At 41.7% G+C, this 17,526-nt stretch overlaps 1 long non-coding RNA gene across 3 annotated transcripts in view; it reads right to left on the bottom strand.

Annotated features, from left to right (window-relative positions):
- Positions 1 to 2,432: 2,432 nt before the first annotated feature.
- Positions 2,433 to 17,526, bottom strand: part of LOC140225441 (uncharacterized) — a 244,780-nt gene continuing 229,686 nt past the window's right edge. For all 3 annotated transcript variants that reach the window (XR_011900539.1, XR_011900540.1, XR_011900538.1), the window contains one exon: positions 2,433 to 2,550. This is a non-coding gene — a long non-coding RNA (uncharacterized lncRNA). The remainder of the gene's footprint in view (positions 2,551 to 17,526) is intronic.

Raw genomic sequence — 17,526 nt, 5'->3', positions numbered from 1 at the left:
TACATTTTGCAATTTGGAACTATAAATTCTAGGCCGGTTTAAAAACAACGTATGTGCCATTAGTTTCCCTATGCACATAAGTGTTTTTTCAGAAGAGCCATAATTTATAGTTCCAAATTGCAAAATGTAGTCCAATTTTAAATGTTTCAACGAGATTCGGCAACCGGGAAAACCCGAAAGAATAATACGTGTTCGAAAATTTCACTGGAGGACTGTAAGGAGGAACTGGGTCAGGATAATTTCCCGGATAAATATTGCGGTATTCAATTTCGCGAGGCTGGAGGGGGAGAAGTTGCCTGAAAGGAGCATGGCAATCCCTCCCCCTCCCTCCCCCTTCCTAATCGCTGAGAGGGACGGGAGAGCTTCTTGAATGAATGTCAAGGAATGCGGACACACGAAAAATGCTGAACGGATTGCGACAGCATCGGCGACTTGGCGAGTTCCACTACTCCTGCAAATGGACGTGTTTATGCTAAAAGAAACTATGTTGTGAGCAAACCCTATGTACATACGTCTTTTTAGCATAAATACGTCCAAATGATACACACGGAATGCCCGAAGCTTTGCGAGCTTCGCAATTTCTCTTTTCGCAAGGTTTTCACGAAGGTGAGGAAAATTAAGAGAGTTTTGGCATTGAGTTTTTGCTTACATTGAGCATCACACCTGATTAAAACCCATTCAATGCAGTTGAATTTCACTGAAAAAAAGGATCACCATGTAACGCCCTGCTGGTATCGTATTCACTGGAAAAAAAACACATTGGATCTAGAGTCCAGACTCTTAAAAACATCGACAAGAAAAAGTACTCTTGATTCAATCAGAATCAAGCTTAAATCAAGAACCAAGCCTCTTAATTTAAGCGGATTTTGTTTTGATTTAAGCAAAAATCCGATTGAATCAAGAGCATTTTTTTTCGTCACTGTTTTCAAGAGTCTGGACTCTAGATCCAACGTGTTTTTTTTTTCTAGTGTTTGATTTTAATTTTTTTTTTATTTTTGTACTATACTATTTTTAGCGGTTTCTAATGGTGTCGTGAGACACCGAAACGTCTCGTATAATTTTGTGTATTTTAGCCTTGCTTACGCTGTATCCTTGTTTACTTTCTATAAGTACTTATAAGTACTATTTCTCACAGATTTCTACTTATTTCGACTCATTTGCTCACCGTTTTCTCCCTTCCTTCGTACACTTTACTCCTCTTCATCCTATCTTCTTTGCATCCTCCTCCTCCCTCTTTTTCCCTGTTTTCCTCATCCGTCCGAAAGTTCAAACACAGACAAACGGCAGATCAACTCCCGTTGCAATAAAACTACGTGCCGCCCGGAAATTGGCCATCAAAGCCCGCCCCACCCCGCCGGTGACAAATTCTCCCTCGCAATTTTCCCGATCGATACCTGAACGTCGATTATCGACTCTATCTCGAGCGACCCCATTCGATAAATAACATCGCTAAGATAGGGACGCATCGATCAGGGTCACTTCGATAACGATCGGCAGGAGCCCGCCTCGCGGGTGAAAAGAGCAAAGTTGAAGTGACCCGAAGACGCGGGGCGAAACGACCCAAATCAGGGAAAAAACCTTCGCGGACGAAAACCGCGGATATCCCACGGTTTTCACGGCGAACTTACGCGGTTTCAGGATCGAATCGGGTTCGCCGGGCATAAAAATAAATTACGACACCCCGCCAGTACCGCGTTATGAGTTCGCGGCACTTTATAACTCGACCACCGTTGCCGCTCCGTCGCGAAAACTCTGAATTTTACGGCCTCGTGTCCACTTGCATCCCACGATTTGACAACCTGGCGCTTGAGTAAGTACACCGCTACATACCGACGGTTGAACCAGGGAAATATGTATCGCGGTGGACGTTGGATTCCGTCCCATCACGTTTGATGCAGTGGCGATTCCTGCGAGTTGCGATTACTGTCTTTTCTCCATTTGCATCGAGAGTACCTTTTATGGGAGAGTCATATGATCGATATGATTCCCAATTCTGTCGTGATAGCGAGGAAACAGCAAATGCTAAGATGAAGTTTTGAGAAAACGGGCTTAGAAGAGTTCGAGTGGAAAATAGTATTGAAAGAAGCTGCCGTCCTTTGTTAAATTGCCCAGTTGCAAGCAGGTGTAGTGTGATTTACAGAACCAAAGCCCCTAGAATTTTTTGTGTATGCAATATGGACGTCCCCAGACCACGAACAATTGCATTCCAGCGTTGACATTATCTCGAGCGTGATGAGAGGTATCTAGAAAATCATTTTGTTCTCCGAGTGTTGATGGCTGTGTCATCCGTTACGTTTTCTTGATGTAGGTAGAAAAGAAAATCCTATTTCTCACTTCTATAGTTTGTAAGTTGCCATCAACTGGTATGGCTTGAGTGACGATTAATTCAGCTCATGAATAAATCTACTATAATGCTTTTGAGATGCAAACATACCTTTAACTGCATTTAGTTTGTTGCCGACCATCTGTTTCGCTACGAAGGCCGCCATTGTGAAGTTCTGAGGTTCTCGAGGGTATCAAATAAAATTTACACACAATTTAGATAGTTATCTGCAACAAAAAACCGAAAGAAAATTATTAACACAAGTTGCAATGAGTCACCAAGCAAAGTGCGTATTGAATCATGTTTTACATTAAACTTTCAAGCGGAACACGATTAGTAAAACGAAAATTCTTAAAAGTTTTTTTTAGAAAATTTTGTGCACAATTTAATCTAAAATTTCAAGGAAAAATATGCATAAATGTTGTCAAAATGACATGTTTTAGCAAGGGAAATTTGGTGACTCTTGAATGTTCAGACGACGTTCTTCCTTAGCACGGCAGCGGATCGCGTGAAACGCACGACATGATGACCGTTTGAGCTACCCAAGGATTCTCCGAAATCTTCGCAAGTGTAACGAACCGATGAAAAACAAATAGCTTAGGAGGAATTGAAAGGGTTTCATTACACGAATCTAAGTAGTCGCTTAAGTTGAATACGGTCTGAATTGATTAGACCAACAAAGTTGGTTCCCACTGGATAACTACGTATTTGCCGAGTGGCTCTCACATACACTTACGTTTCGCCTGCCAAAATATCGTCGCTTTGAAGCAAACAGATCTCTACCTCCCCCCCCCCCCTCCAACAAACTTTGGTTTATTTCCGTATGCTACAGTCCAAATGTTATTACTATAATGAGTCAAAGATCCTTAATTTTTTATAGTATTCAAACTAACAATCCTGCTCATCACTCATATACATATAAATCCTAAAATAAGTGATACCATTAATGTATAAATTATTACAAACATATTTATAATATTAAATAATTTAAAACAGGATATAAACGGAAGAATAAGTATTTTAATTCTACGTCAAAAGTTAGGAAAACAATGGAAATAAAGTAAAAATGTGGAAAAAATAGAAGTCGCAAAGATGTCATTAGATCTATTCCACATTTAAAAGTTGAGTATTTTTCTTGAGAATTAATAGACGTTCGTTTTTGCAAAACATTGTTTGATAATTATTAGATTAATTCTACACTTATGCAAATATTGCGCGAGGACATGAGCAGGGAATACGTAATCGGAATTTCGTAAGTCTATGGAGCCTGGCAAGCGTGCAGATGAGCTGAGTAACTCGCATCTCCCGCCGAATTTGTCAGATTTTGCGATAAAATGTGGATATTTCCAGTTTAGTTAAAAAGGAGGAAAATCCTGATTTAAGAGCACTACCTGGCAACAAATCCTCCCGCCTTTAGTAGCGGAAGTTGGCAGTGTCATCGCGAAGAAAATGTTCGCAGGTGAGAATATTTTAATGATCGTTGACGCGAGAGATTCGCCACACAGACAGTGCTGCCAATTTTTTTCTAATTTTTCTTTTTTTTCGCGATTCTGTTGTCAGGAGACTAAAGAATTCGCTTATCAATTTTGATAAACAAATCCAACGTAATAAAAGCGTGGTTTTTTCAGAGGGAAAATATCACATTCGATACTGATGTCGAAAATGCACTCAAATGCGATATTTTCCCCGAAAAAAAAAAACACGCCTTCATTACGTTGAATTTCATTCTCAATCGGCGAGTGAATTCTCTAGTCTCCTGACGACAAAATCGTCAAAATTCGAGCGACATGACGAGTACGGAAAAAATGGAACTCATCGATGCAATATATCCCATGTCGTTCCGACACAAAATATGGCGGTCATTGAATCATTTCAACTTCATACCTGCCTAGTTGGTCCTGTATACGGGAGAATATTGCCACCTCAATATTTTTACTACCGAAAAAGTGCACCGCTCTCTGATTGGTCGGCTATCATGGAGCCCCAAAGTTGGACCGATATAAACAAACCCCAGCCCCTCCGCTCCTAGTTTGGCCCAATGGAAACAAACAAGGTGACGAAAAAGTTTTTCAAAGTTCTAGAAGTGATTTTGGATGTGATAGAAATTTTTTTATGATAAACTTCTGAATTGAGTTCGGATCGACCTGTAATGGATATTTTTGCCGAAAATTAAGCTTTGAGTGTGATAATCATTCATTTCTCAGCCGATAATACGTATTCCTCTGGGTCGGGTTTGTTTACATTGGACCAACTTCGGAGCTCCATGATAGCCTAAATCTGATGAACCAATCAGAGAGCGGCACCGACGGCAATACTGTCCCTGGTACAGGTTAGAGTACCTTTATAGACAGAGTATGGCCATTTCTGTTCCGGTTTTTCATTGGTCGCGAGAAAATAGGCTGACACGATGTTCTTACGGCCGTAAATAAACAAACAAGATGGCTGTTTTCAGCAAGCAAGATTGAGGTTATACACATCTTACATCCTCCTGTGATAAAGGTGAGAGGCGATTTAACAATGTTTTCATACGTTATTCGTAGATATGCTAATTTAAATTGTTTCTGCTGTATTATTGAAATTTTTGTCAAATTTTAGCTTCTTATCGATGTTACGGTGAGCCGCCATCTTGTTTGTTTATTTACGGCCGTAAGAGCATCATGAAGCCTAAAAACTCGTTGACCAATCAAAAAGCGGCACAGTTTTCCTGTAGTAAAAAGATACGAATGGCCATTCTCCGTCTATAAAGGTACTATAGTACAGGTACTTTAGGTCCATTCCCTCAGAGAGATTTGACAACGAGGGGGGCAGATGGAAACTGGAACCGCGCCAAAAGGGTTGTCGCGAAATAATTCCACCCCCTTTAATTACATATTTAAGCTAACAAGACAGGTCGATAAATAATGGGCCCCTCTAAATTAATTCGTAAGAGGAAGCGTAGCGAGGTCACCGAGACGGAGTCAACAAATGGAGCTCGCCTATTAACCTGGCCGTTGCGGCTGACTCGTCGAGATAAAAGCTCCTTCTACGCAGTTAGAAGAGTTAGCGCCCTGCTACGACCACCCTCCACTAAGACCGCTGTGTAATTGGTCTGTTGCACACGAGAGATACAGCCAACTAAGGAGTTGAAATATGCGTGAGATCACACAAAAATCAGCGCGTCAGAAAAATCTGAGTGCGTACGGCTCAAATGTTCCCAGATAATTTGTATTTAATGGACGAAAATTTGGCTACCCTAGTTCTTTATACGTTATTTTTATCATTGCGATAGTATTAGCATACACTATTTGAATCGAGACACGCAAATAGGACGGAAGTCCAAAAAGTCAATTTTTCAGGAGATGCAATAAACTTCCTGTAGGACAAACAATTCGAGTGAAACAAGAACGAAAATATTTCCTCTCGTGGAAGGCTTGTCCTGAGTGTACTAATAAGAATTGAATCTCCGTGCGTACTCTCCCTACGTAAGTACTCCAATGGAGATGTTGCATGTGTGAGGAATTTGCGATTTGACTGTTGATTCTTATGTAAAAGTCCGCGAGAAACACGATAGTGCCACTGGTTTTCTCTGAACTCAACTCCCAAGCTCAAAAAAAGCTCTCAAGTTGAAGCCAAAATGGAGGAGATATCCCGCGCTATCCTGAGAGTCCACCTCTACATCAAAAGTAACTCTCCATGCAAAGATAGGGAGCAAATATATTGTCTGGGTTGCCGTGTTTTCAGTCTTAGAGTCCCCAAATAAAGTGGCAGCCCTGTCAATGTATTTGCTCCCTATCTTTGCATGGAGAGTTTGTCTTGATGTAGAGGTGGACTCTCAGGATAGCGTAGGATATCCCCTCCATTTTGGCCTCAACTTGAGAGCTTTTTTTGAGCTTGGGAGTTGATTTCAGAGAGAACCAGTGACACCATCGTGTTTCTCGCGGACTTTTACACAAGAATCACTAGTCAAATCGCAAATTCCTCACACATGCAACACCCCATTTCGACACGTCCATACTCTCTAGGTACACGATCCTTATCACTACGGACATTTTCGCCGGGCGAAAGCGTGCAACCCGGGAGACAGGGATCTGACTAGGCGGTAGCGGAGCGAGGATAATGCCGCGCTGCACCGCGGCGTTCGTGGTGTTCGTGGCCGCTGGCAGACCGGAAACACATCAAAGCGATGGCTGTCATTTGAGCGGAAACGCCGTTTTATCGCGATTATAATGCCACATCAATCCGGAGTCAACCGTCCCGCGGCCCGGACAGGCCGGGCAGGTTTGTTCCTACACTTCGCCTTGTTCTCTCACCCGCCCTCCGCCAAGCAACGCTTCCGCCTTTTCCTGCATCATCCCACCGTTTCCTCTCGCAACCGCCGCGCCGCACGGTGGATCTAGAGTCCCTTTATACTGAGAGTCAAGATAATGTGAATCCATTTCTGATTGGTTCCCGTATTTTAGGCCTCCACAGTGTCACAGATGGGAATAAAGATTACGTGTTCTTCAATTGCAAAGATTATAATCTGGAATGAACCGAGGAATTACGGGTTCGAAAGGAACAAACGGAATGAGAGAAGGAACGGAGAAAGGAATCTGAGAATGAGCCAATGAAATATTAGAAAAAACTGTCAATTTTTGTAATTTTTATTCCCGTTTGTGACTCCATGAGGGGGGTGTTGTTTTGACTCTCAGTATAAAGAGACTCTAGGTGGATTTAGAGTCCCTTTGTACTGAGAGTTTAAGACAACCCCCTCCCGTGGAGTCACAAACGGGAATGAAAATTACACAAATTGACAGTTTTTCCTAATATTTCATTGGCTCATTCTCAGCTTCCTTTCTCCGTTCCTTCTCTCATTCCGTTTGTTCCTTTGTTCCCCGCAGTCAATTCTAGATTATAATCTTTGCAATCGGTGAAAATGTAATCTTCATTCCCGTTTCTGACACTGTGGAGGCCTTAAATACGGGAACCAATCAGAAATTGGTTCACATTGTCTTGACTCTCAGCATCAAGGGACTCTAGAAAGTGAAGAAAAATGAAGTTTCTGTGAAGAAAAATGACCAGACGGATAAACAGTTGGAAGATCAGTGATGTTTTAGTGATTAGTAGGTGTGTCAGAAATTCCCTGACTATTCCTCCGAATTTCCTGACTTTCCCTGATTTTCCATTCCACCGGCAACGTTGCCGAGGTGTATTTCTCGGTGCTAAACTCTGCTTCACGGTGGATAGTTTCCGGCCTACTTCGAGAATCGAAGGCGAAGCAGTATAGTAGGCAAGATCTCCATACCCTCACGAGTCAATTTTGCTTCCACTGAATTCTCAGGCGGGAAATGTTACTCCCACGCAACCCTCCGCGTTTGCGGATCACATTTTAGGAACCGCTGATGCGAATCCACCCCGAGTTCCCACAACAACCCCCGACGCACAGTGGATCGAGTCAAAGAGAGAGGTCGGACACGGAATCTTTGTCTTAAACTGCACATATATACGTTTATTTCGTCACATTTTGAATTTCAAGGGGTGTTTTCAGCAGAAAATTCTACGAGAAAACCGATGGAACCACTTTTTGACCCTCGAAGTTTTGTATGAACCAGGGAGTCTACTAAAACAGGCTGGCCAAAAATCAGTACTTTTTCTGTACATTACCAAGCAATTTAGTACCTCTTCAACGGAAAAATTCAGTACTTTTTCAGCACATCCATTTGACGAAATTTGAAAAGTTACAAAAATTTGAATTTTTCACTCACTTTGAGATTAAAATGACAGAAAAATGAAGAAAATTCCGGAACTCTGGCGGAAACTTCGCCCTTTTTCATTACTTCCGGACCCCCCTTAAAAAATGAGTTATAAGCGTTCAAAGTTTCCAAACTTTGTCCGACCTCTCCTATTGACTCGATCCACTGTGCGAAGAAGTGAAGAGGCTCGACTCGGGGGGCGGCTCGGCGTGCGTGCCGCGGGATGGGGGGGGGGGGGGGCTGCGGGGCGGGAAAAATAACTGTATCAAGACGATCTAATCTCGTGTGATCTCCGGAGCAGGAACAAAAACAGGGAGGGCGTACAAGATGCCGCCGGCCGCACAGTCGGACATAATGCGGAAATTTTAGAGGCCTTTCTTTGTCAATACGAAACGTAGATGTTAATAAAATTGGTTCTTTCGTAGGATTTATTCTGAGATGCATTCATTAAAATCTTTGGTATGTCCGAATGATATTCGATTTATGGATTCTGAAGGCCGCGAAACACACACACAAGCACATATCGACGGTGAAAGTCGGCAATCACATAACTCGGAAGACGCGATTTTTCAGGAGAGGGAAAAAACTCTGTACATTCCTCATCTTTGAAGGTAGAGGGGAAATAATTCTTAGAGACAGCAAGGATAAGATTCTTTACAAGAGCCTATCATCATTTTGAATAATATTCTCGTCTGTCAGGAGAAATGACCGAAAAACCGAGTTATGTGTTTGTGGAACTAAGGTCCAACACTGAATTCCGAGATACGTGGTTGGCGAATTTACTGACTCAAACCTATTCTTTGCCGATGTTGACTGAATAAAGACTGAATAAGATTCCTCTCACTTTAAAAGTAGCCTAAAGTTCCTTTTAACAAACTTTAATTGGTAGCGAATCTTTAGAATGACACCGGAAAACAATTCGACGGCGCAAGTCGGCAATCACATAACTCGGTTTACGACGTCGCAGACTTCCTGTCATACTTCATTTTTTAAACAGAAAACTACTCAACGCAGCAATTCTTTAAAACTGCCGTGAGTTTTCTTCTCTATGCGAAGAAAATTCTGTATAAATTGCAAGGAATGATGTCAAATGAGTCGAGGTTCTCCTTTAAAAAAAATAACGTAGAGGCGGAGATTTTCAGACACCGTGAACGAGATAATTATGTGATTGCGGACTTACGCCGTCGAATTACGAATTAAAATGAAATGGAGATAAAAATAAGCGGACGATTACTCAGTTATCCTTCAGATATTAGATGTTAGGTGTTAAAACAATAACAATGTTTTTGTTGTTTGAAGATTCCGTGACGTACTAACTTTTAATTTTCCCTCCTAAACTGTTCACGATCTTCCCGAGAGAGCGCGCGTTGTGTAAAAATGCGGCGCGACGGCACGAGTTATGTGTTATTGGAATTAACACCGAGATATGTGTTTTGAGTTCTACGTTTTTAGGTGACTTCCAGATTTTTTTCGACTGAAATATTTTGATAGCAGGTAAAGGGCATCTTCTACACTTCATTTCTGCAGCTAACTCAAAACCGCCAAAAATCGAGTTATGTGATTGCCGACTTTCACCGTCGATATATGTCGATGTATCTCTAACACAAACATTAAACAGATGCTAAGATATATGTGATTTATAAAAAAATTAAGCTTAATAAGTAAAATAACACTTATAAACGAAAAGATTATCACATTAAAAACAACAGAGAGGGGAATAGTATTTAAACAAACAAAACTATTAATCAAATTTATCTATACAGGAAACGTATGATACTTATATCAAGTATAGTAATACTACCAACAACCGTTTCAACGTTTCTCTTCTTTTCACATACGAGGAGGGGAGAGAAATTCGACGGACGTCGCAGAAACCCGTGCTCGCTTCTGATTGGCGCCCGATGGCATCATTCAGTTCAGCGCGAAACCGCGGCGTTTTAAATTTTCGGTGACGTTGCGCCTTTTGAACTGCATATTTCTCGGTTTGTGAGATTTTTTCGCGTTTTTGAGGTGCGTATTGTGTTCTACGCGTCATGTACCTTTCGAAATATGTCTTGCGAGTCAATTTTTGTCCATGGTTTAGTGGCCCATAAACATGAAAAGTTGTAGTTTTAATCAAAAATTCTCGTTTGGACCCTTCTATTGGCCCACTCAGCTCCTTTGTGCGGCGGCTCCGAAAATACGGGCCCGGGAAGTTTCCAAATTAAAATGTACCGGCTCAAGAGCCCGGCCCGAGCACCATGTATCTCGTCTCCGGATCAGCTGTCACCGGGAATGTTCTCAAAAAGGAGAACACCCCCCCCCCTCCCGGCTTCTCGAAGCGACTTCAGCGGGAGATAAAAGGGATCCCGGAGCGCGACGCACACTGTGGCGTCGACTGCGAATCTTGGCCAAGACTCAAAATTACAAAAAAAGGGAACACCGAAAAAAAAAGTGAAGTTGATTTAACATTATGGATGTAAAAAAAGTGAGCGAGAACTCATAAATGCTGAATTACCCGCCGCAGCAGTTAGTTTTACATCTTGACATTGCTAAAGTAACTGCCATGACATTTTGCCACCCTGCTCCAACGCTAAAAGGTCAATTTCCTCGAAACTTCCATTACTAGTTTCTTATCAATTTCAATTAATTTTTGACATTATATTTTTTTAATGTTTTACGATGAAGATCCTATCGAGATATTCGATCGGCGTATTTAATTCACTTTCTAATTTCGTTATTTATCTACGACTAAATCAATAAGTGTAAATCCTAACTTAAAAAGTTAATGTTATTGTCGAATGGACCACTACACAAGGTACGAATTTAAGCAATCTGATACATGTTTCTGAACCAGAATTTCACGTAAAACACGATTCACACAACGAAAATTACTGAAACCAACTCCTAACGAAGATATTAACGTTTTTATTTCACATAGGTTACGAGGAATTTGAACTGCCCCCTCACAAGAAACTCAAAGCTCTACGTGAGTCAAATCGCGCACTACAACGGTTTCAGCAAGCTTCTCAACCAAGCAATGTTCATTTCCCGACATGTATTTTCCAAACTATAAGGAATGTGCTATAGCTGAGCCAAAGCGTCAAGATTGAGGATGCCAGATTTTTATATCACAGAGACCATCATGATAACGTTTAGCGTGCGATGTGAATTACGTAGAGCATTGAGTTTTCATGAGCGGGTGGTTTGAATTCACACATCAAGAATCATTAAATATCTTCGTTAGGAGTTAATTTCGGTAGTTTTTGTTGTGCGCATCGTGTTCTACGTGACGTTTACGTTATGAAACATGTATCAGAATGCTGAAATTCGTTCCTTGTCTAGTGGTCCATTAAGTCAACCAAAACTCTCAACTCTAGCCAATCATGCAATTTCAGGCACGAAGTAGTTTTGGTCGGCTTTTGCAGTCTAACGCCGTACTGTGCGGCCCGGGAGCGCGAGCGGTATAACATAAATGAACGCTCACGGAATTTAAGACCTCATACCTCAGATTATTTGCTCAACCCCGAAATTTATCGATTGAGAAATCTTTGTGGCGGGGCAAACTTGGGATTAAATTGTAAAAACTCTCGTTCTCCCTTCTTAATTGGGTTAACCATTGTTCTCGTCCTGCTCCGTTCTTGCCTCTCGAACGCTAACCGAAATTTCATGTGGGGCGTTGTTGTCAAGTTGATCGACATTTTATGAGCGGAAATATGGCCGATTGGAGCAGATTTTGAAAAAGGAAAGGAATATTAGTGTAGATTGCTATATCCACTTCGACACGCCGTTAACAGAGCTCATTAGAAAATCATTAAACGAGTGTGTAACGTTTAACATTTCCTCATTGGTTCAATCTCATTCTCTGATTGAGATTAAAACATCATACTGTCGTACTAAGGAAAAACGCCGCATGAGCATTCGAATGTTGCCAAATCTCCTCTCTGTAAATATGTATTTTTTAAGTAAGTCATGCATATTTTTCCTTGACATTTCCCGACACCTCAGATCAAACATCATTACAAACAAACTTCAGTAGAAAATAACAAGAAAAATATTTACCAGTTTTCCCCAAAATTCGTGATTTTAAAGGAGATTTGGCAACGCCTGAAGGCTCATACGGCATTCCTTCCTTAGCACGGCAGCATACACTTGCGACTCAATCGGAAATTTTGATAATTTCCGCAAATACATCATTTTTAGAGGGAGAAATAACCAACATTAATGCTCAACATTTTTATAAAATGAGCATCAGACGGTAAAAAAGGCAAGAAGAATTGCAAACCAGAGTGTAAGCTCGATTTCCTTTTTTTTTCCTTCCGATTTTCTGCCATAGGAAAGAATAGAATGCTACAAACACTAAGCGAATTACATTCCGACATTTCCGACGTATGGATACAACTATTCGAGCTCCCCGGATGTCCGCGTTGCATACTCACGAAATAGAAGGCGTTTTGATTCTTCAGGCTACTCACCGCCTCACTAGCGGCGCGGGATGGCAGCAGTGCGTTGTACTGCGAGAGTCCTAGATGAGAGAGCGGCTTCAATTCTTCGTTCATACTACAAAGAGGACGAGGACGAGTAGGACGAGGAGGACGAGGAGGATGCGAAGTACGAGGTGGACGAGGTACACAAGGGCCATTCCACAGATCGCGACTCAAGTGACTGGTTTTCTTAGTGCCTTCTAAAGTCCCTTCATAGAGAGAGTTGAGACAACGCTGCTCATGGATGTCACAAACGGGAATAAAGATTACACAGATTGAACGTTTTTCGTAATCTTTGAACACCTCATTCTCGAATTCCTCTCTCCACTCCTTCTCTCAATTCTCTCATTCCATTTGTTCCTTATACCGTACCCCCAATTCCCCGGCCCATTCCAGTTTATAATCTTTGCAGTAAATGAGAATGTAATCTTTATTCCCGTTTGTGACACTGTGGGGGCCTAAAATACGGGAACCGGTCGGAAATGGATTCGCATTGTCTTTACTCTCAGGCCTTGTCTCCACGGGAAGTTTTCAAGGGATTTGTCCCAAGTTCGAATCGCAAGAATGAAACTTCTGGGATTTTTCCCAGTTACCGTCTCCACGGGACGGGGCTCATACGGTCCTGCGACGAGTTTGCGCGGGAAGATAAATTAGTTAAAGTCGAGTATTTAACCGGGATTAAAATAATAATTGCACTCAATTGACAATCAGACACATTATTTTAACTAAACAAACATGAACAATGGAGTAATCAACAAAATATCGCACAATTCGTTCACACTTCTTCTTCCTCTCTCAGTGGGTCCTAGGGGTACAAGTACCATACTTGGTACTGGGAAAAATATTGATTAACTCAATATTTTTCCCAACTTCGTAAGTGGGATTTTTCCCTGGGACAAATCCCGTGAAACGGCCCGTGGAGACAAGGCCTCAGTATAAAGGGACTCCAGTGCTTTCCAAATCATTTGCGAAAATTTTGAAACGTCGCAATTCAGATCCCCGCCCCTGCCCTGGCCATCGCGGAGCCGAACCCGAAACCGAGCGGGCGTGTAAATCAGCTGGCGCGGCGTCGGCTTCTTGATCAATTTGCTCTAATTACCAGGGAGCGGCGCCCGCGATGGATATTAATATAGCCAATCAACAAAAAGGCCCGATCGCAAATACACAATCCGGACGGCACGGGATTCGCCCCGCCGGGGGAGGAGGGTGTTGGCCCATTAAACTTGGCTGTAATCCAATCAAAACCTCGGCGAACAGTCCCAACCTGTTCAACCCAGCCCCCCGCCTCCGGTCGACGGATCCGAGCGATCGATGTTAAGATTCCGAATTTCGCGAGGGTACACTGCGGTTGCGAGGTTGACGGACCGAGCGATGGGGTTTGAATACTTTACGGGGGAAACTTGTGATTTTTAGAGAGATTTGGCAAGCGTGGTCTGTCTAATTGCTACAGGAAGGGGGGGGGGCGCTTCGCACCCGTGACGTTTTGGATTTAAGGAGTGCGGCATTGCTGGTTTGGGCCATGCACTGGAAAAAAAAACACATTGGATCTAGAGTCCAGACTCTTGAAAACATTGACAAGAAAAAATACTCTTGATTCAATCGGATTTTTGCTTGAATCAAAACGAAATCCGCTTAAATTAAGAGGCTTGGTTCTTGATTTAAGCTGGATTCTAATTGAATCAAGAGTCATTTTTCTTGTCGATGTTTTTAAGAGTCTCGACTCTAGATCCAATGTGGTTTTCTTTTCCAGTGTGGAGGAAATGGATTGGAGGATGTTGAGAGATTTTGAATTTCGAAAAATGAGTATTTTTGCCCTTGTTGAGGGGACATTTTCGTCGGCTAATAGAAGATCGAGAAGAAATTCCGGCAGTTGAATGTATTTTTGAAAAAAAAAAATCTTTTTTTAGATAATTTTATGCGAAATCGGCTAGTTGTCAGCTCGTTATCTTTTTGTTTGTCACTAGTTTATAGGTCATGAAAAAAGGAATCTGTGCGGGTGTTAAGACTAATAGAACTAATCGATTGGATAATCGATCGACTAATTGATCATTCATTTCTCAGCCGAAAATACGTGTTCCTCTGGGTCGGGTCGTTTACATTGGTCCAACTTTGGAGCTCCATGATAGCCGACCAATCAGAGAGCGGTACACTTTTTCGGTAGTGAAAGGATTAAGATGGCAATACCGTATACACGTACTCTACATCAACCTTGCGGCTCGATTGTTGTTGAGTCAATATCGAATGACCATGATCGATAAGAAGCATTAGGGATTTATCGACCAAGATCATTCGATAACGATTCAACAATCGACCCGCAGGTCGTTCCAGCTCATTTCCGGTATCCATAATTCCATACGTAACCGGCAACCCTGCTTCGGCGGCGCCATCCACGAATCATTCGGGATGATGTACGTACAATGACTTGGAAGGACGACGACGACGGGAAGGCGTGCGGGGGCTGGGGGAGGGGGGCATCAAACAACGGTCGCAAATTAATCCGTACTGAGAGGTGACCTCTCAACTCATAACTCAATCGTGCATTTCTGGTTGCGGACTTGCGGCCGAAAGGCGAAAGGGCCGGTGCCCTGTCAAGCCGCGATAATTGAAGCGCTCAGATTTCAAATCTCGCCGGGCCGTGGCGAGGGGCTGCTTGAGTGACGCACGCCCTCGTCGCCAAGTTTACTCGAGCGTGGACCACTGCTCTGTCGTGCCAAGGAAGAACACCGTAAATGCCTTCTGACGTTGCCAAGTTTCCTACGATTAAAACTGAGTTTACTGGGGAAACTGAGTTTACTGGGAAATTGTGAATATTATTTTCCAAAATTTTCAGACATTTTTGTACGCAATTGAATCTAAAACAACTGAAAATTTGAAAGGAAAATGGGCACGAATGTCGTCAAAAATACATGTTTTCTCAAGGGAAATTTGGCAACTCTCGAATGTTCATACGGCGTTCTTCCCAATCTGCCGTGCCAAGGAAGAAAACCGTAAAAGCCTTCAGACGTTGCCAAGTTTCCTCCGATTAAAAAAGAATTTACTGGGGAAATTGTGAATGTTATTTTCCAAAATTTTCAAACAATTCCATACGCAATTTGATTTAAAATATCTGAAAATTTCAAGGAAAATTATGCATGAATGTTGTCAAAAATACATGTTTTATCAATGGAAATTTGACAACTCTCGAATGTTCATACGGCGTTATTCCTTAGTATGGCAGTACTGCCGTGCTAAGGGAAAACGCTGTATGAACATTTGGAAGTTGCCGGATTTCCTCTCGGAACTTATTTATTCTTGAAGAAAGTTATGAGAAGTTTTCCTCGCAATTTTAAGACCTCTTAGATCAAATTAGGAACGAAACCCTTCGAAAAATCGGAAGAGAGATATTCACAAATTTTCCTGAAAATTCGTATATTATCGGAGGAAATTTGGCAACGCCTGAAGGCTTACGGAAAACTTAAACTAATCAATTTGAGAACGAAATTGTCTGAAAAATCGGAAGATAAACATTCAAAAATGCTCCTAAAAATTCGTATTTGTCGGAAAAAAGTTGGCAACGCCTGAACGTTTACGGCATATGACGTTCTTCCTAAGCATGACATTTCCGCTGTGCTAAGGAAAAACGCCATATGCGCCTGCAGGCGTAGCCAAATTCCTTCCGGTGAAATACGAATTTTCATAACGGATATATGGATATTATTCTTCCCATTTTTCAGAGAATTTTACTCGCATTTTGATTTAATGTATGTGAAAACTGCACGAAAAAATATACATGAAAATGCAAACAATGCGGGCCAAAAAACAAACTGAATATCGTGCTTTAATTATCCAATTTTCCCCTTAAAATATTTGTTGACGCAATCTTGCCCAGTTCACCGAATTTGGGGGGCAAAAATCCCATTTGGCCCAAATCTTTATTGGAATATGCATTATTTCCCTCCACACGTACGCTCTGTTGAAACTTCGATTAGAAATAAAAGGCTCCGGTGGGTTCTACATCAAATGATCCCTTTAATTTACTCCCCGCGACTGACATCAGGATTATTAGCCCGTCACACTTTTGCTTTTAAATAGCAGTATTGAACGTATTCATGCCAAAAGGAACTATCTCTCACACAAATTCTATGCGCACATAGTTCCTTTTAGCATAAACACGTCCTATTAATCAACGTGTGTAGCTAGAATACATTCTGGTTCCGGCGCTTCTCATAATATCGTCGGCGCTGACAAAAGAGCGTATCCGGATTGCTACGTGAGCCTTACTTTACATATAAACCCATGCTTTCTAGGGCTCATGCAGAAATCGGAACACGCGCTTACGTCAGAGGGGCAACGCTATGATGGAATATTCGGAAGCCTTGCACCGAACAGGGATGGAATTTTCGATCTCGTTTTCCGCTAGTTCGGGGGTTCTGTTTTCATTAGCAGTCTATCTATTATCTCCTGTCAGTTGAACAATGTATATCTAAAAGCTGATGATAAACTAGAAACTTTTTGGCCGGAACACGCGTCGAGTTTTCGAAATATCCGCTTAAACTTGCATCTAAGCGATTCGCCTGTTTGAAAACGGATTTATTTTGGGCACTCGTAAATTTACTAACGCAAAAAAAATGCGATTCGATTGCGAGGCTAAAGAAGGTACGCGTATTTTCAATTCACATTGGACAAAAGGCAAATGTTAAGGTTTTAGGTCATCTAGTGGCGAAGCGTGCATGATTGATTTTCCGTGCAGTTTTCACATACTTTAAATCAAAATGCGAGTAAAATTCTCTGAAAAATTGGAAGAATAATATCCGTATATCTCGTTATGAAAATCCGTATTTTACCGGAAGGAATTTGGCTACGCCTGCAGGCGCATATGGCATTTATAGTTAAAATAGTTTTTCTTGTCGATGTTTTTAAGAGTCTGGACTCTAGATCCAATGTGTATTTTTCCAGTGTCGGTGGTTACTTGTAGTTTGAAATATTAATTGTATATTTTGGCTTGTAGCTCGATTTTTTTAATCAAAAACCATGTTCTCTAACACTTGGG

This window comes from Bemisia tabaci, chromosome 9, assembly GCF_918797505.1.
Source record: "Bemisia tabaci chromosome 9, PGI_BMITA_v3".
NCBI lineage: Eukaryota > Metazoa > Arthropoda > Insecta > Hemiptera > Aleyrodidae > Bemisia > Bemisia tabaci.
Note: the sequence above shows the minus strand (reverse complement) of the source record. Positions and strands in the feature narration are given on the sequence as shown.